The following is a 20,178-nucleotide window of genomic DNA, read 5'->3' as shown; positions in this document are numbered from 1 at the left end:
CTGCCAAACAGGCAATATGACCCACTAGAAGACAAAAATGTTAAAAGCACTCAAGGAAGACAAGGCCATTTCAAAGAAGCTAAATTAATTATTTGCATTGGTCTTCACTGCAGAGGTGGAGGAGAGATGCCCAAGTGGAATAGCTCTGATGTGGGTGATAAATCTGAACTACCATCCCAAATTGATGTGTCAAGAGAAGAGGTTTTAAAATAAATTGATTAGTTAAATAGTAGTAAGTCACCAGGCCCAGATGGTATTCACCTAAGAGTTCTCGAGAAACTCGCATATGAAATTGCAGAACTACTAACTGTAGTATGTATCCTGTCACTGAAATCATACTCTGTAACAGCTGACTGGAAGATAGCTAATGTAATACCAATTTTTAAAAAAGGCTCCAGAAGAGATTCTGGCAATTATAGGCCATCGAGGCTCTCTTTAGTATTGGCAAACTGGTAGAAACTATAGTAAAGAATAGAATAATCAGGCACAGATAAACATGGATTTGTTGGGGAAGTGTCAATATCGCTCTTGTAAAGAGAAATCATGCCTCACTAATCTATAAGAATTCTCTGGAGTCAACAAGCATGGGTAAGGGTGGTCCAATGGATAGAGTGTACTTGGACTTTCAGAAAGCCTTTGACAAGGTCCAATGCCAAAGGCTCTTAAGTAAAGTAAGCATTCATGGGATAAGAGGGTACATCCCTCAGTAAGTGGTTAAAAGATAGGAAACAAATAATAGAAATAAATGGTCAGTTTTTACAGGAAGGAGAGGAGGAGGTTAAACAGCAGTGTCCCCCCAAGGATCTGTACTGTGACCAGTGCTGTTCAACATCTTAATAAGTGATCTAGAAAAGGAGGGGAACAGTGAACCAGACAATTTGCAGATGATACAAAATTATTCAAGATAGTTTCGGCCAATGCAGACTGCGAGGAATTACAGAGGATCTCACAAAACGGGGTGACTGGGAAACAAGAATGCTAAGCACTCAGCTGTGCCCACTGAACCTAATGGGATCTGCTGGGCATTCAGCACTTCTGAAATTCAGGCTGTTTATTTGGGTGTCTAAAGTTATTATTTTCTGTATCATGTAATGCTCAAATGTTAAGGCATCCATTCTGTGGTCTGTTATACAGGAGGTCAGACTAGATGATCACAATAGTCCTGTCTGGCCTTCAAATCTATGAAGCTGTGTTGGGGGGCAGCGGAGGTAGGAGGAAAGAGTTAGCCACCACATAAAAATGTAAATCTAAGGAGGAAGCCTTCATTGGCTTTGAGATTGTGGCATAGACATTAAACAATAATTTGGTTTTAGTAGTGAAAAATTCGATCTGCTAAGATCTGAATTCACTGCTTTTTGTAAAATTCTAAAAATGCGCAGTCACCTCTTAAGATTCCTGTTTCGGATTTATAAGGATTCATTGTATGATTTATCTGATTTGATGTTTTGCTTCTATTCCAGTACTGCTGCTAGCTTGTTGATTTGATCATTCTATCGCTCAGTTCTCAGGTTAGTAGTGTTAATAGTAGTTTAGTTTTATTGATATGCTTTCTTGGTTTCATTTATTAGCTTTAATAAAATGTATGAAAAGGAAAATGAGTCACATTTCTTTCAATAAGAAACATGGGCCAGAACCATTGAGAATCTAGGTGGATATTAGCCAATCTACCTAGGAATTTACCCATCTCTCTCTTAATTAACCCTTGATTCTCACAACAAGCAGATCTCTAATCTCTAGTGTCTCTTCACCACCTTTCATTTGTCAACCACTGTGCTCCATCCTCATTCTCCTCTGCCTAAGATCTGATAAATATAAGTAAGGGCAAAATTCATATCGTCTGCTAGGAACTCTGTTCTTCTGCTTCTCCATCCTTTCACCTATTTCCCCCCTCCTCCACCTTGCTTACCTCTTGCATTCTTCATTCCATCTGTGAGTATTTCTCCTTCTAGCTATGTCTAATACTATTGATTTCAATCTATGCTACAAAACAAAGCACCTTTGACACTCATTAAAAATGTAACATACCGATAATAAACGAACCTAGGGCACTTCAGATTAGAATTCGTGTCTATAGAGTTAAAAGGAAACCGGGATGAATGCCCTGTGTTAAAATGTGTGCAATACAGTAGTGGGCTGCTAAAATGTACAATATTATTTAGGAATTGGAATGTAATATGTAAACACAATCCTACACACACATTTTAGCATAGTATTGACTGATGTACAAAAGCAAAAAATTGAGCGGCAGAAGTTTTCTTAACTCATTCATATTGGCCACTGTACCTTGTGGAGCACAGATGGTCATCTGTTAGGGGAGTTCAGAAAAGTGGGTTACCCTACATCACATGTATGTTGCAATGCCCAGACACAGCATGAGTGAGGTGCACGTGCCGTGGCAGAACTAACTCATATTTTCCAATGTTCATGTTGTGGGTTTTAGGTCACAATCTTAATTATTTCACAGTAGATTGTAATTCATTCCCTTTGGCATTTTAAAAATGGTAGTGAAATTTGCATTCATAGTATTTTCACTTTCTTTGAGGTCATTATAGGGCCCCTTAGGAATTTGCATGGAAATCACTTTACTGTCGTCGTTTGACATTATTTTGGTGGCTGGTACAGATTTGCATTATAGTAATACATCATGCTGAAATGGTTTTGGAATTTAGAACACGTGCTTTCAAGTTATTTTGATGTCAAAATTAGATATAATTAAAATTGCTCCCAACCGTTTGCCACCCAAGAGCCCAGAATGTTTGCTCAGTCAATTTGCACTTCATCTGGACCTGGAAGGGACCCAAGAAAGAGTGAATGTATAGTAACATGAAAATTCACTCCACAGAGCACCTGAGGATTACTTTTTAGATTTAGTTTTGTTGAGAACTTGCAAAGCTGTTTGCTGTCTTTGCAATAGTAGATGGAGTTATTTACAGATGTTCTCTTTGCATATGTAGAGACTCATGTTCTCTAGAAGCTTTGCATCTAGTGCATTCTTTAGAAGGCTGCCAAGCTCACTTAATCAGTAGTGACACCAGTAGTATCAATAGGATTTTTAAGTGATATCAACAAATGAGATAATAGGTCATTCCTCCACCAGCTCCTTTTGCTGCCAAACCAGGATTTGCAGCACATTGCGAATATTAGCATGAACTGTAGTTATGGTGGGGACTTAAGTCAATGGAGTTACTCCAGGTTTATACAGATAGAAATGAAAGCCTGAACATTTTGGTCTTGGAGACAATGGAGATATACCAAGCCTTTGCCATGCTAAGTGAGAGCAGAATGTGTCCCCTTACCCACAGAAGGTAACTGAATGGTAGCATATTTGGCTATGCAACTATTGTGCAGGAAATTAATGTGAATGAAGTTCTGTGATGAATCTGCACAGGTAGAATCTGCCATCTTATGCGTTATATTAATTGGTTGGTAGGAAAGAGTCAAAAGAGAACTGACCATCAGTAATATTGAAAACATGTCTTTCTGGGTTTTTATTAAGACAGTACATTATATATTGCATATTTGTTGTAATGCAAGATTGTAATAACTTATTACAGTATGGGTGGAGTCTGTGTATGTGACCATAAAAATAAAAGCATGCACACTCAACTGGTCACTTAATACTAAGGCTAGATAAGAGGTTCCAAAATATTCAATCAATTTACAAAAAAAGTAATTTACGGGATTCTTCTTGAGCAAGGATCATCAGGATATTTGCAGTACACTGTTAAATGAGGAGCACTGAACTCATTTAGTTTTGTTGGAAAACCATTACACTGTATAAAATATATATGAGAGCTAACAATATATTACAATTCAAATTTTCAGGATGGTAGTAAGAATTGGCTAATCTTTGTGTGAGTGGTGTAGTGAAGGTGCGAGTGGTTAATTCAGGAAAATCAAATGCTCTGTTGGTCTCAGACCATTCCTAATAGGTGGGCACTCCGACACCATGGTGATGGGTGTGATATAAAACCCACAATAGATGGGAATGTCACAAAAAAAGCAATTGAAATTGGCAATAAATGACAGCTTTAGTTAGTAGCCTCAGTAGAAAGGTCAAATACTGAATGGACAAAGTCTCATCCTTAGAAAATGATCGTCTTTATTTGTATAGATTCTCCTCCCCTTTCCTGTCTTTATAAGGCATTTGAATTCTATATTGTATTGCAGGGGTTTTTTTAATTTAAGTTTGTTAAAAGTCTCTCTTACATTCAGACTAGCTGCTGAAATATAAGCAAGGTAAATCATCAATTATTACATGGTTCTGCCAATTTACTATGCTTGCTATTTACCCTGTTGTAAAGCACTGAGTACAGTTATGCTGCCACAAATGTAGATTGAGAAGCTAATTTTCTATAATCTCAGTAGTGGCATTATTTAGAAATGATAAACAAATCCATTCACACTTTTTCTGTTCACAAATTGTCTGAGGAGATCACAACAAATATGTTCATGTGAAAATGTTTTACAAGCCTGTTTAAGCTATGACTTTTTCACTGATTGTTCTTAGTCAGTATTCAATTTTTGTCTAGTATTCAGGATTCATTATTTGAGCTGTGTGACTGGTTGCTTTGGTGAACTAAGGTTATAAACTGGTTCTGTGCCTCCCCCTCCCCCTCATGTAATTTTGTTACAAAACGAGTGGGGGGTGTTTAGTTACCTTGGTGATAAGTTCAGTTAAAAAACAGATTTCATTTTTTTAAAAAACAAATTTAGCCAGCACGCCTGAAATTCACTTGCAATGAACATTTATATGAACAAAACATTGATGTATAAATGTCACAAAATGCAAATAGGGCATGAATGTGACTGAAACAAAACGTGATTCAGAATTTGCAAACATATGCTGAATACATTTTCCCTGGTTAGCCCTAATATATTAGCAAGGAGCTCTCTCATAAATTATCAGCCTAGAGAAGAATTCTGTCTTGAGGTATTAAAGTACTGGAAAACCATAAAATAAGAGCTGCCCCCAAGTACAAACGAGCCCACACCACATGGGCATGTATTCGGGGTGGCTAGCCTGGGCCACTACTGCCCGTGTCACTGCTGCTACGCTACAATTTATTGTTGTGTAGCTGTCAATGAGAGCTAGTGTCCGTATGTCTAGTCAAACTGGGAATCGCATACCAACTCCATGTGTAGACATAGCCATCGTGTGAACATTCACTGACAGCCACAGGAAGTGCTGCTCTCTTCGTGTCTCTCCAATTCTTGAGGTAACCCATTGCTCCATGTGTACTAATGATATATAATCTCCTGGGATGCAGTACTAGGATGAGGGTAATAGCAATGTTCTCAGAATCTGTGCAAATATGAAACTATCTTGATTATTGAAAAAGCTCAGACAGAAATGATCAAGAAAGTAGTACATGCATGGTTGAGAGGTGACAAAGGTCACTTTCTTTCTATGCTCATGTCTGGTGTATAGAGAATGTGCATGCCGCCTAGCTTTTCCATATCTACCCACTTCAGTGTGATCTTCACATCTTTCATAGCTGTCAGCAGCCACATCACATCAGATGTGCTCCTCCTTTGGAAAGATGGATTGATTTTCTTGGGTCATTTCCCCCCACCTCCCAGTGTATTTATGTGTGTCCTCTTACCTCTGAAGTATCAAAGATGGCCACAGCTGGATATGGGATAATGGATGGGCTGGGCTGATGCTCTGGGGTGATACTAAGACTTCTCTCATGTGCTTGGCTGGTGGTTCTTGCTCACATGCTCAGAGTTTAACAGATTGCCATATTTGAGGTTGGAAAGGAATTTTCCCCCCAGTTCAATGTGAATCTTTCTCGGCAGCATGGAGTGCGTGTCTCTTTCTGGGATCATCTGGGTATATCTCACTTAATCAATTCTCTATTGCAGGGGCCTCAGGCACTGGTGTATCTTGGCCTCTCCTGTTCTTTGCCTGTGGCACTCAATGGTTCAGTCTCCTGAGGTCTGTAATACTTTGGTCTAATTCTTATTGCTGGGTTTGTTTAGTTGGCTGTGATACACAGGATGTCAGACTGCATGATCTGGTCTTAATCTCTATGACAGCTGTATGAGTCTTCTCCATTGTGTTAAGCCAGTGAAAATTAGAAAACGAAGGAATGGGAGGTTGAGTCTTTCCTCTGTGCATTGCATGCAAGACTGTTTGCAAAGTGACAAACTTAACAAAAAAACAAATTCAATATTCCAGCTAAAGTGCATTTACAACTCAAAGATGTATACGGTGCCAGGAGTACAGATGCCCAGCATAAATGAATCAGCTAAAATCTGCTGGCAGAGGTACACACAGAAAAGCTTGAGAGGATTCCAAAACCAGGAGTGCAGCATATAAGAGGGGAACTCTGCAGGTGAGAATGGGAACCAACTGGTAATGTATATTGCAGAAGTAAATGAAAGTTAATGATTGTAATTAAATGAGGTTCAAAATACAAGGAAAGGAAATCAATATAGAGAAAAGAGGTTATTTGGGGGGGAAGTTTTAAGGTGCATTTGCTTATAAGACTGGGGTACCGCTTCCAAAGCATAGCAAGAATGAACGGACATGTGAAGGAAGAAGCACACAATATGCATAAGATGAGGAGAGGGGGAACAGATTAGTCAGTTCTTTTACAAAGTGACAGGAAACAATATTAAATTCATGAACTAATTAACATATTTACTTAAAGTCTTCAGAAAGTGGTCTTTCCTCAGATTGCATGCTATAAACTTAGGGGTGGATGCTTGTTCTTATTAAAAGAAAATGAAAAATAACTTAAGAATTCAACACGCAAATCCTGTATGCAACCAACTGGTAATGTATATTGCAGAAGTAAATGAAAGTTAATGATTGTAATTAAATGAGGTTCAAAATACAAGGAAAGGAAATCAATATAGAGAAAAGAGGTTATTTGGGGGGGAAGTTTTAAGGTGCATTTGCTTATAAGACTGGGGTACCGCTTCCAAAGCACAGCAAGAATGAACGGACATGTGAAGGAAGAAGCACACAATATGCATAAGATGAGGAGAGGGGGAACAGATTAGTCAGTCCCACTTCAGCTGGGTGAATAATGGATTGTTTGGTTCGCTGGCAGTTCAAAAATAAATAAAATAAATTTGTTTGTTTTCTAAATTGACATTTTTGGCATGTTGAAAAGTCAGGAAACACTTTGTGTTAGGTTAAAGGAAATGGTTCATTTGACCTGACACACAATCATAGAAGATTAGGGTTGGAAGAGACCTCAGGAGGTCATCTAGTCCAACCCCCCGCTCAAAGCAGGACGAACTCCAACTAAATCATCCCAGACGGGGCTTTGTCAAGCTGAGCCTTAAAAACCTCTAAGGATGCAGATTCCACCAACTCCCTAGGTAACCCATTCCAGTGTTTCACCACCCTCCTAGTGAAATAGTTTTTCCTAATATCCAACCTAGACCTCCCCCACTGCAACTTGAGACCACTGCTCCTTGTTCTGTCATCTGCCACCACTGAGAACAGCCTAGCTCCATCCTCTTTGGAACCCCTCCCCCCCCCCCATTCAGGTAGTTGAAGGCTGCTATCAAATTCCCCCTCATTCTTCTGCAGACTAAATAATCCCGGTTCCCTCTTCTCATAAGTCATGTGCCCCAGCCCTCTAATCATTTTCGTTGCCTTCCACTGGACGCTCTCCAATTTGTCCACATCCGTTCTGTAGTGAGGGGTCCAAAGCTGAATGCAATACTCCAGATGTGGCCTCACCAGTGCCGAATAGAGGGGAATAATCACTTCCCTCAATCTGCTGTCAATGCTCCTGCTAATGCAGCCCAATATGCTGTTAGCCCTCTTGGCAACAAGGTAACACAGTTAACTCATATCCAGCTTCTCATCCACTGTAATCCCCTTTTCTGCAGAACTACCGCTCAGCCCCGACCTCTGGGGCACTCCCCTGGATACCGGCTGCCAACTAAACATCAAGTGTTGATCACTACCCGTTGAGTCCGGTGATCTGGCCAGCTTTCTATCCACCTCACAGCTCATTCATCCAATCCATACTACTTTAACTTGCTATTAGATCCCTCGGAAGTTCCTCTCAGCCTTTGGTTGTCTTGGAAAGACTAATTTTGTGTCATTTGTAAGATTTGTGACCGATGTCACAAATCCCTTCTCTACATCAGGAAGAGGGGGAAATTGAATCCAGCTTTCCCACATCTCAGAGGAGCCTTCTAACCCGTGGGATGAAAGTTGAAGGGAGGGCTCCTCCTTCAATCTAGTCCTCCTTTGGTTTTGTTAAAATGCCTAAAATAAAAACAAAAATCTGAGTCTGATGAAATGAGTCTGAGAACATTGTCCACAGTATTCTTGCCCCCAAGTTAAAGAAGTACGGATTGGACGAATGGGCTGTAAGGTGGATAGAAAGCTGGCCAGATCATCAGACTCAATGGGTAGTGGTCAATGCTTGATGTCTAGTTGGCAGCCGGTATCAACGGGAGTGCCCCTGAGGTCGGTCCTGGGGCCGGTTTTGTTCAACATCTTCATTAATGATCTGGATGATGGGATGGATTGCACCCTCAGCAAGTTTGTGGATGACACTAAACTCGGGGGAGAGGTAGATATGCTGGAGGGTAGGGATAAGGTCCAGGGTGACCAAGACAAATTGGAGGATTGGGCCAAAAGAAATTAGATGAGGTTCAACAAGGACAAGTGCAGAGTCTTGCACTTAGGATGGAAGAATCCCATGCACTGCTACAGGCTGGGAACTGACTGGCTAAACAGCAGTTCTGCAGAAAAGGACTTTGGGATTACAGTGGATGACAAGCTGGATTTGAGTCAACCGTGTTCCCTTGTTGGCAAGAAGGCTAACGGCATATTGGGCTGCATTAGCAGGAGCATTGACAGCAGATCAAGGGAAGTGATTATTCCCCTCTATTCAGCATTGGTGAGGCCACATCTGGAGTACTGTGTTCAGTTTTGGACTCCCCACTACAGAAAGGATGTGGACAAATTGGAGAGAGTCCAGTGGAAGACAAGGAAAATGATTAGGGGGCTGGGGCACATGACTTGTGAGGAGAGGCTGAGGGAACTGGGATTATTTGGTCTGCAGAAGAGAAGAATGGGGGGGGGGGATTTGATAGCAGCCTTCAACTACCTAAAAGGGGGTTTCCAAAGAGGATGGAACCAGGCTGTTCTCAGTGGTGACAGTTGACAGAACAAGGAGCAGTGGTCTCAAGTTGCAGTGGGGAGGTCTAGGTTGGATATTAGGAAAAACTATTTCACTAGGAGGGTGGTGAAGCACTGGAATGGGTTACCTAGGGAGGTGGTTGAATCTCCATCCTTAGAGGTTTTTAAGGTTTCTTTTTCCAAATTAATGGCACATGGGCGAGGAGCTCACTGTGCATTGGTGTAAATCTGCGCTTCAGAGACCTTACCAGTGCTCTATGGCTTAGAATAAGTTTAAATCATCATCCCTGGACCTCACTTGGTAAGTGGTTTCCCATATTCACAGGTTGGAGCTTCAAGACAATCACATGTATTGAGTGGTTTGTGTATTGCCCTTGATTATAGAAAGAGAGGTTTTTTTAAGAGGTTGAATGGGAAATAACTGCAGTACCTCAGATAACCATTCTGTGGAACTGGATAAACACTGACATTTAAATGGTGACCACTATAGTGTTGCTACCTCTTTCGGCTGGAGCAGCTAGCCAAAAATTCAGGATCTTGCCCACTGTTCCAGTTGGGAGGAGAAACTGATAGGGTCGGGTACCTTTGATACAATCTTCTTCATATGGAAAGAATGCACACAGTCCTTTTTTCCTGAACACAGGAGGAACCAAACAACAGGAGACAGTTGCTCCCAGCCCTCCTGGTCCTTTTAACCAGCACCCAGCTCAAACCCCTCTATCTAGGTTTTTTCAGGACCATATGCTCAGTGCTTATTCAGGCTTCATCTGTTGCTCCCTTGCTGCCTTCTCTCCTCATGCACACTTACAAAAGCAGCACCCAGCAAAACCCTCTTCCCACCTACTTCTAATTCCTGGGTGGACTCACATGTGCTAACGAGTGCTGCTATGAAGGACCTTAACTGTTTCCTACAGCTATCTTAAATGAAAGGTGGAGGTTACAGCCACCAGCTTCAGTGATGTTCTGACAATCCACAGCAGTATAAATCAATTACTTGTACTGATAGAGTTATAACTGAAAGAGCAGACCAAAGCAAATTCCTAGGCTATTGTGTTATGTGAAATTTGACAAGCACAGACACACTGAGAATGAGAACTGAATTCAGATACTGTACTATTAAAGAATAACAACTTGTTAACATGATTTCCAGGCTTTTTTTGAAACCAGATATTTGAGTCATCAGTGACCTGATGACAGAAGTTTTATGATCTGCAATTGCTGGATGTCAGCTTGGTATATTGTGTGGATTTGTTAATGCTCAGTTAGATGAGATTGCCAATTTATATAATAGCTGACACCAAGTTTTTTCACATGGCTTCTGCTGCTATGTTTTCTAAACAAATTAAATATTGTGGTTTGTAGGCAATATTTGTAATAAAATATGAGGGGCAAACCAGAAGCAAAGTGTGTTTGTAGCTTATTTTCAGCACATACTGAAATCTGAAGGCAGTTTATAGTGTCTTCATGGATTAGGATTTCTGTAAAAACAAGTAGTATGATTAACTGCAGTTTTACTCCAATTTTATGCCTGTATGACTGCCCTGATATCACTCTTTATCAATTGAAATCAATGTAATTCCACCAAGATTAAAAATAAATGAACTAATGCAATAGTGGATCAGGCCCTATGTTTCAGATGAGTTACAACACAAGAATTTTCCATGTGATTTTGTTTACTGTTCCCACAATCCCACATGCTTTCAATGCCAGGAGCCAGTAAACACCGTGATATCTCCCCCACAACAATCAATATCTGTAAATTACATAGCAAATTTCATACTCATATTCACCTTCTGTTGTTTGTTTTAGGATTGCTATAGTGAAATGAGCAAAAAAAGGAACTTATTATAAGTAGATATTTTATGTGCCTACCTTTGTAATTCTCAGTTCACTGGATAGTCTTTTCAAAAACTTTAGATGATGTATGATTTGTTAAAAATTGTTAATATTTAACTTAATTTCTAAAATGCTCACATTTTGTTTCTGTTTGGCTCTATTTTCTTGGTTTTACGTCGTATTTCTATTTTGACTACAAGCTAATAGCTGTTTTAAAGATAAGGATGGCAAATTATATTTCACAAAACCTGGTATAAAATTCAAACCTTTAAATATTTATTTTATTTATTTATGAAATAAAACTGTAGGTGCCCAAAGCACTGGATAGGCCACTACCTCATAATTTAATAAGTACAAAATAAAGAAAGGCCTGCCCATAAATATATCTACCGTAGTCCCATCTGCAATGGCCTTACAGAAAAAAGATGGGCCTTGCAGCATGTCCAGAAGACTGACAAATCTAGGCTCTGGCAGACCAAGGGGTGGGGAAATCCCAGAATTGAGGACATTTTTTGCTAACGGAGCTTCCTCCCTCTGTTGCAAGAGCTCAAACTTGAGCACCTCTGCTGATCTCAGCTGTGGCAACCACTCATTTGAGGGGAGGGGGTAATTTCACAGGTAAGTAGGTGCCAAACCATTAAGGGGTATAGAATCATAGAATATCAGGGTTGGAAGGGACCTCAGGATGTCTAGTCCAACCCCCTGTCAAAGCAGGACCAATCCCCAACTAAATCATCCAAGCCAGGGCTTTGTCAAGTTGGACCTTAAAAGCCTCTAAGGAAGGAGATTCCACCACCTCCCTAGGTAACACATTCCAGTGCTTCACCACCCTCCTCGTGAAAAAGTTTTTCCTAATATCCAACCTAAACCTCCCCCACTGCAACTTGAGACCATTACTCCTTGTTCTGTCATCTGCTACCACTGAGAACAGTCTAGAGCCATCCTCTTTGGAACCCCTTTCAGGTAGGTGAAAGCAGCTATCAAATCCCCCTTCATTTTTCTCTTCTGAAGACTAAATAATCCCAGTTCCCTCAGCCTCTTCTCACAAGTCATGTGCTCCGGCCCCCTAACCATTTTTGTTGCCCTCCGCTGGACTCTTTCCAATTTTTCCACATCCTTCTTGTAGTGTGGGGCCCACTGGCTTCAGCTTCCAGATGGTCCTAAAGTATAGCTCCAGCACATTACAGCAATCTAACCTTGATGTGACAAAAGTATGGCTAATTGTGGGGAAGTCTGCACTTGGAAAAAAAGTCACACTTGTCTTACTAGGAACAGATAGCACTCTTAGACACAGCTGCTACCAAACATCCAGGAGCAGCCAAGGATCTGACAACACCCTCATGTTTTTCACCTGATTTTAAAATGGTGGTCACACTCCCTGTATGGGGGCACTCCACCCTTTGGTTGCCAGAGTTCCATGAACTCTTCTGGCTGCTTCTCCCAGCATACCAACATTACCCAGGATCTCACTGTAGCACTAGCTAATTTGTTCCACAGCTCTCAGCTGGGTCGCAGGATAAAGACCTAAAGCAGAATGTTGTTAGCAGGAATGCCTCCATGCCTCCGCACTAACACCCCTGGGAGCCCCATGCACATGAAATGGGAGATGACCATACCTATTCCTGAGGCTAATCCACAAGAGAGAGTTCTTAGGGCAGAATAACAACTGCCGCCAACTCTGAGTTATGTCAGAAAGATAAGGATGGAACAGTGCAAGAGCTAGTGCCTGCAAATGAGTGTAAAAAAAGAAAAAAACAACTCACTGTTTCGTTGTCAATAGAATCAAAGGCTGCCAACCAAGTAAAAGAATCAGCATAGATACTTTATCTTCATCCACTGCTAGGAGGAGATCATCAGCTAATGCAATCTGTGCAGTTTCTCTCCTATAACTAGGCTGATCAGGGTCAGTTAATGTAAAAAATGAAAGAAGAACATTTCTCTAGCAATGCTGCATAAAACTGACTTTCTCTTAATGGAGATTTGGAACTAAATGGGTTCCTGGTGTCCATTAAAACCTTGCAAAAATTAAACAATATTGGAAATGGGAATACTAACTGAGAACAAGAAGTTCAAAAATACCTTTTTATCTGTTTACTTCTCTCACTAAAAATAAAATCTTAACCTTACACCTGTTGAAGATTTGGCCCATTTATTTGAAGAACACTGAAATAGCATGGAAGATTTAATAAAACATGTTCTCAGACCCTTTAAAACAGTATTTGGGAGTAATCCTCCTTCTGTGGTGCTAAGGTGGGAAGAGGTAAAAAAGCAGCTGAGCTCCAAAATTGTGTTTGTAAGGTAAGTATAATGTCTATTGTCCCTGCAATATGACAAAGATATTTAGAAAGGACTCCTATTCTGCAATCCTTCTCATGTTCAGCAGTGCCACTTGTGTACATTTGTAGTGCCATAAACCAAAAGTGATATCATTAAACTGGAAAAAGTGCCTTGCCATATTTCAAATGCCAAGCCAAATACGAGATTGACATACATCAGATGTTGTCAATAAATTGGGCCTGCTGAAAGACAACTTTCCTTCCAGGAGTATCACATGCCAGAGCCTCGTGTTCTTCCTAAAACTGAAGACATAGGTAAGGCTGAAATGTAGGACCAATGACCTGTTTATTCAACCAATCATGAAAACCGAACACAACTAATATGGAACATTTCATACCAAAAGAGCAATTGCCATGAGTAGATACGCTTGATCTAAATGTCGATGACATTTGGCAAACACAACCTTGGAACTACAAACAACAGCAGGAGAGTGAGTTTGTGTGTGGAGGGGCGGAGAGTGAGAAAACCTGGATTTGTGCTGGATATGGCCCAACTTGATGATCACTTTAGATAAGCTATTACCAGCAGGACAGTGGGGTGGGAGGAGGTATTGTTTCATGGTCTCTGTGTGTATATAATGTCTTCTGCAGTTTCCACAGTATGCATCCGATGAAGTGAGCTGTAGCTCACGAAAGCTCATGCTCAAATAAATTGGTTAGTCTCTAAGGTGCCACAAGTCCTCCTTTTCTTTTTGCGAAGACAGACTAACACGGCTGTTACTCTGAAAACAATCTGAGTAGAACAATCAGAACCACTGTCATCTGATAAGGCTATTTCTGCACCTTCCCATGGCCTCATTTCTCTTGGCAAATTTGAAACTGGTGTCACTCCTCAGGGTAGCGAAGCTTGTAAATATGCCCACCAACCACTTCTTGTAATTTTAAGCCTGTGCCACTTTGTACTTCAAAGCAGCATCCTGGAACCCACATTTTCACCCTGTCATATAATTGTGATATATTTCATACAAAGCATGCCATGTAAGAGATCATATGATCTGCTGAAAACACATTGTTCAAATATGTATATTAGTGTGAATGAAATTATTAGATTTTGCTGTATGGTTCATACTGAAATATGTTGTACGTTTGCTAGTGACAAAAAGGAGGTGAACCACTCTGGGGAGGGTGTTAGTGACCATTAATCAGCAGGAAAGTTGTAATGAAGGGATTTACAATGCTATAGAAGAGCTGTGCAAGCATCACATAATGGGTGATTGCCCAACTCTGTGACTCAGCAAAGCCCACCAGGACATGTCTGGGCTGGTATTTTCCAGGCATGTTGACTGAGGGTATAAAATAAGGGATAGTGGCATTGTGCCTTGGCCTTTCTCCTCCCCTACCTATGCTGGAAGCAACAAGAACACTCGGAAGACAAAGGGCTTGGCTACACTTGCAAGTTAAAGCGCATTAAAATAGCCCCAGGCACCCTAACTCATAATCCATCCACACTGGCAAGGCACTTGGAGTGCCTGTACTCTGCAGCTGGAGTGTTCCTGGTAATCTACCTCCTGGATATCCGCGAGAAACATAATGCTTGCTGCTCCTCGGCTGAAATGCCCCAGCGTCAGTGTGAACGAGGTGTTGCATTACTGCGCTGCGATCGGCCTCCAGAAATGTCCCATAATCCCCTTAAGTCAAGTGGCCACTCTTGTCATTGTTTTGGAATCGGCTGTAGGTATGTGGATATTCCCTTTCAAAGCTCTGTTTCTGACAGCCGACATGCTTATCTGCCCCGGGACAAAGCAACCATCAGTGTGGAATGTTGCTTGCTGTGAGAGAGAGAGAAGCAGGGGGAAAGGGGGTCTGCTGCTGTCTGAACTTACAAGACAGTGTGCTGACATACTCTCAGCCCCCCCACCCCACTCTCTCTCCCCCCACATACACACACCACACTCCCTGTCACACTCACCCTCCGCATTTGAAAAGCACATTGCAGCCACTTGCATGCTGGGATAGCTACCACAATGCACTGCTCTCTATGGCGTTGCAAGAACTGCTAATGTGGCCACACCAGTGCACTTGAATCTGACAGTGTGGACACACTGCAGCGCTTTCCCTACTGCGCTCTTTGAGGGCTGGTTTAACTCACAGCGCTCTACATCTGCAAGTGAAGCCACACCCAAAGACTTCAACTGCGGAGACTGGTCCCAGGCTTAAAAGGGGAAGCCTGTGTATTAAGAACTGTAGTGGGGTGAGAAAACTGCTTGATTTAAATACTGCCTCGTGCAATAAGGTTTAAGATTCCAATTGTGCGTTTACCTTTTATTTTCTTTGGTAACGATCTCTGACCTTTTGTGCCTACCACTTATAATAACGTAAAATCTATCTTTCTGTAGTTAATAAATCTGTTTTATATTTTACCTGAAACAGTGTGTTTTGGTTGAAATGCTTGGAAAATTGCAGCTCAGGTTACAGGAGCTAGTGTGTCTACTTTCACATTGAGGGAGCGGCAGACTGGGTAATGAGTTTACACTGGTCAGGCTTCCGACCAAGGCAAGATGATACAGCTCTGGGGTGCAAGGCTGGGGGCTTTGGAGATTTGCTGGTGCCTTTCTCTGTGTGATTTGTGAGTGGCTCTGGGAGCATTAATGTAATCTAGCTGGGTGTGGGGCTTCACATGTTGTGCTCAGTGATAACAGCGCCTGGAGGGATTTGCTGCTTGTCACTAGCAAAGCATTGTGAGAGACCGTCCCGGCTGGAGAGTTAAGGGGGCACAGCAGTAACCCAGTTCCAGGTTGTACCCCAAGGATCCCATCGCAAAGGCACTTTGGGCAGAGATGAAAGTAAGCCGGTACACCCCGGTGTGCCGTACCGGGACCGGCTTTCCCAGATGGCAATTTAAAGCCCTGGGGTAGCGGCGGGTGGAGCTCCAGTGGCAATTTAAAGGGTCCCGGAGCTCCAGCCGCTGCTACCGCCCCGGCCCTTTACATCCCTGTGGGAGGCCTGCTGCCGAAGCCCTAGGGTAGCAGCGGCGGGGCTCTGGAGGGGATTTAAGGGGCCGGGGCAGTAGCGGTGGCTGGAGCCCTGGGGCCCTTTAAATTCCCGATGGAGCCCAGCCACCGCTACCCCAGGGCTCAGGCAGCAGGGCTCAGGTGCTGATTTAAAGGGCTTGGGGCTCCAGCAGCTGCTACCACAGCAGAGCCACAGCCCCTTTAAAGCTCTGCCAGAGCCCTAGGGTAGCAGTGGGAGCCCCCAGGGCTCCTCAGTGATTTAAAGGGCCTGGGGCTCCGCTGTGGTAGCAGCAGCTGGAGCCCCGGGCCCTTTAAATCGACCCCAAGCCCCGGGGCTCCCAGCTGCCTCTGCAGCTGGTAGCTCGGGGGTGATTTGAAGGGCCCCGGGCTCCCAGCCGCCACTACCGCAGCTGGAGCCCCGGGCCCTTTAAATCAATATTTAAAGGGCCCCGGGGATTTAAGGCCACGCCTCTTCCAGTTGAGGCCACGCCCCCTGTTCAGGACTCCGGCATACTGGTAAGTTCTCTAACTTACTTTCACCCCTGACTTTGGGTAAAATTCATCTCTGTGAAGGGAGGTCAGAATAAGGACTAGTCACATATCAAATCCCACTTAAGCTTTATTTTGGGGACTTTAATGGAATTTAAGTGTTGGGGAGGTTGTGTGCGGTCCCTCTGTGCAGGAGATGAATTTCAGCCTTCCTGCATTTTCTTTTTTGTGCTCAGTAAATTCCTGCTCAGTTTTAAACAGAGATGTTGTATGACTTCAGTAGATGCTAGACCAAGATTCATATTTGTGCATTCCTGCTCGCTTTGTTACATATTGGCAATGTATCACATCTCACCCTCCCACTTCTAGCAGATTTTCCTATATATTGTTTCCCTCCTGCCAGTAGAGAGACAAGGCATGTAATTGCTACACTGTCCCATCATTCTGCCTGTTGTTTTACAGCAAAGCTCATAGGTCAGTGTTCCATACCCCTTGGGTATGCCACCTAGATGTTTGACTTTCCTGTTTTCAAGAATATCTAAATTGTTCTCAAAGGTTTTTTAGTTAGCAATTAATAACATGTGCCTCATATATTAATACAGAGCTCTTTAAATTACCCACCTCTATCCATCACCTTAGGCAGTAGTGCGGGGAGAGTTTTTTAAGCATGACGCCCTGGCACTGAGTTTCGTTGCCCCAGCCGCAGGCAATGCACACAACCCCATTATTCTCTAATCAAAACTGCTTTCTCCTTTATAACCACTCTACATTCCCCATCAACCTCTTCCATCCCAGAGCCTCACTAACATCCTCAGGCCCTGTTATAGGCTTGCTAACCCATGCCCCTCACCAGGAGGTCTGCTCAATATATATATATCAGAAAGTAGAGGAGCAAGGTAGGGCAGACGTGTGTTAGGATAAAGATACTCAGGCCTGTCTGTAAAGGCCTATACTCTAAGAATGTAGGTGTACTCTTATCACTTAGCTAGTTATAGAGGTATAAAAGAAAGAATCAAAATCGCTGTCTGATGGTGTAAGGGCCTTCTCTTACTGTGACAGTCTGAGGCTAAGGCCTTTGGCTAAGCAGCAGAGGCAGCCATAAGTTGGAAGCGAACAGTCACATCCTTACACTCCAAACTAGTCACATTGAAATAAGGTGCTATTGGACTGTTAGGAATACAATCCTGTCCTGATAATGCCTATAACCTCCAGAGAAAGGGAAGTGCCTAGAAAATGTAAAAGGAAACTTAGTTTGATAGCATCCTGTCTAGCAAAAACTCACTTATCAATAGCTCGGATGTGAAATCCTCTTTTCTGTGGTGTTCTATCACTGTAGTCCCCATTTCCCTATTGTTTGTCTGTATAATCTCTGGTTCTGTGATTGTTTCTGTCTGCTGTATAATTAATTTTGCTGGGTGTAAACTAATTAAGGTGGTGAGATATAATTGGTTGGCTAATCATGTTACAATATGTTAGGATTGGTTAGTCAAATTTCAGTAAAATGATTGTTTAAGGTATAGCTAAGCAGAACTCAAGTTTTACTATATAGTCTGCAGTCAATCAGGAAGTAAGGGGGCAGGAATAGGAACAGGGAATGGGGGTGGGGAAATTGGAATCATGTTTTGCTAAGTGCGGGAATGGGAACAGGGACACAGGTAAGGCTCTGTGGTGTCAGAGCTGGGAAGGGGGACACTAAGGAAGGAAACTGGAATCATGCTTGCTGGAAGTTCACCCCAATAAACATCGAATTGTTTGCACCTTTGGACTTTGGGTATTGTTGCTTTCTGTTCATGTGAGAAGGACCAGGGAAGTAAGTGGGTGAAGGAATAAGCCCCTAACAACATGCAGCAAGGGAGTCAATCTGGAAGGAATATGGCTCTTTGGGGGCAAGCATGGTGCAATCTGAACTGTACTCTGAGGGGTGTTGTGGGGAAGGAAATGGGGCTCTGTGTAGGGACATGAAAGAGGAATGAAAGTCTGTGATGGAGTTAGGGGAGCAGGCATGGGAGCCATTGGGGCTCTCCAAGGAGGGTTATGCATTAAAAACCTGGGAAATTCCCTGCACAAAAACCACTTATAATTCTGAGTGACAATTGCTGAAATCTATAGTCAAGAGAATAAGTCTTTACCTTCCACAGCCCACATCTTCAGCCTCATCCTCAGTAACCAATGTGCAACTTTAATTCTGACCATACATATATAATGTATCACTGCATGCAATTCTGAAATTACTACATGGAAACTAATAGCAATTTTTCACACTCACGTACAGCATTGCTCACACATCCATGTAAACATTCCTAAATCTTACAGAAAAAACCATTGTAATCTGATACCATTCCTCTCTTGCTTACACACCACAATAAAAACCCACTGGCAGACCTACATACAATGTAATTAAGAAAGCCAGTGCAGCTATAGATCAGGGTGGAGAAAAGTTGGATCTTTCTATTTCAATCAGATTTTTGTAATTTATATTAAATAGAGGCTTATTTTTTAATCAAACCTATTTAAAATTAAATTTGAAACTGAAAAACTATATAAAGGCCTAAATTTATAATCTATTAAAATAATTTAAATTAAATACAAAAATATAAGTAGTACATATTTTTTGCCGAGTTTTAAAGAAAGTTCCACTGAACAGGTGGAAGTCCGTGCTAAGCATCTGGAATCAGTTTGCTGAAGCTAAATCAGATTTTCACAGCATAGTATCTTCCATAGGTGTGGAGAGAATATTTTCTTCATTTCAGTTTATTCAACTAGTTCAATTCAATGACAAGTTCATTAAACAAATTGGGAGGTGAAAAAGTAGGAAAGCTTGTTTTCCTCTTCCAAACTACAAATAAAAACTAGGTGTTAGAGGATGAAGTTTACTAGTTCTAAAATCCTGTTCAGTTGGCTAATTAAAGATAATACTTGCTTTGTTTAATAAATTAGCTAGTTGTAAATAAAAAACAAGTTTAAATTAACTTTTTGATGAGCTTCTTTCCCCTTATGTTTGCAGCACATTTAAGATAGCTTTATTTAATAATAATAATTAATAATAATAAAATGTTTTTTATACATTTTACTTGACTTTCCATCCAAACAGAGCATGACACAAATCACAAGTAAAAGAACTGATCATGATCTAGTAAAGAAGAAATGCATCATCCCCATTTTCTAAAATAATAAATGTAAAAATTAATAATCTGATAAATGTAAATGTATATAATTGCTTCAATAAATGTGTATAGGTATGGTGTATTCTCCTGGTTAGCAAAAAGAAACACCACAATTTGTGTAAAGGCTATATTTAGTTGCAAATCAGCATTTTTAATGGTCATGAACCAATGAGAATCAACCTTTCTTTAGGAAAGTAAATAAAAAGTACAAATGAATAGTAATTAAAACTGCTTGCTGATTTAAATATGATTAACATCAGTGATTTAAGACAATTCAC

The 20,178-nt window shown here is 41.5% G+C and overlaps 1 long non-coding RNA gene across 2 annotated transcripts in view; it reads left to right on the top strand.

Annotated features, from left to right (window-relative positions):
- The window catches only part of LOC140908161 (uncharacterized), a 33,013-nt gene that overhangs the window by 4,051 nt on the left and 8,784 nt on the right, over positions 1 to 20,178 (top strand). The window contains exon 4 of one of the 2 annotated variants that reach the window (XR_012157786.1): positions 1,461 to 1,508. This is a non-coding gene — a long non-coding RNA (uncharacterized lncRNA). Of the gene's footprint in view, positions 1 to 1,460; positions 1,822 to 20,178 lie in introns of those variants that run through there. The other variant, XR_012157787.1, reaches the window with a different exon arrangement.

This window comes from Lepidochelys kempii, chromosome 3 (genome assembly GCF_965140265.1).
Source record: "Lepidochelys kempii isolate rLepKem1 chromosome 3, rLepKem1.hap2, whole genome shotgun sequence".
Classification (NCBI taxonomy): Eukaryota; Metazoa; Chordata; order Testudines; family Cheloniidae; genus Lepidochelys; species Lepidochelys kempii.
This window is presented reverse-complemented; position numbering and strand designations above follow the sequence as displayed.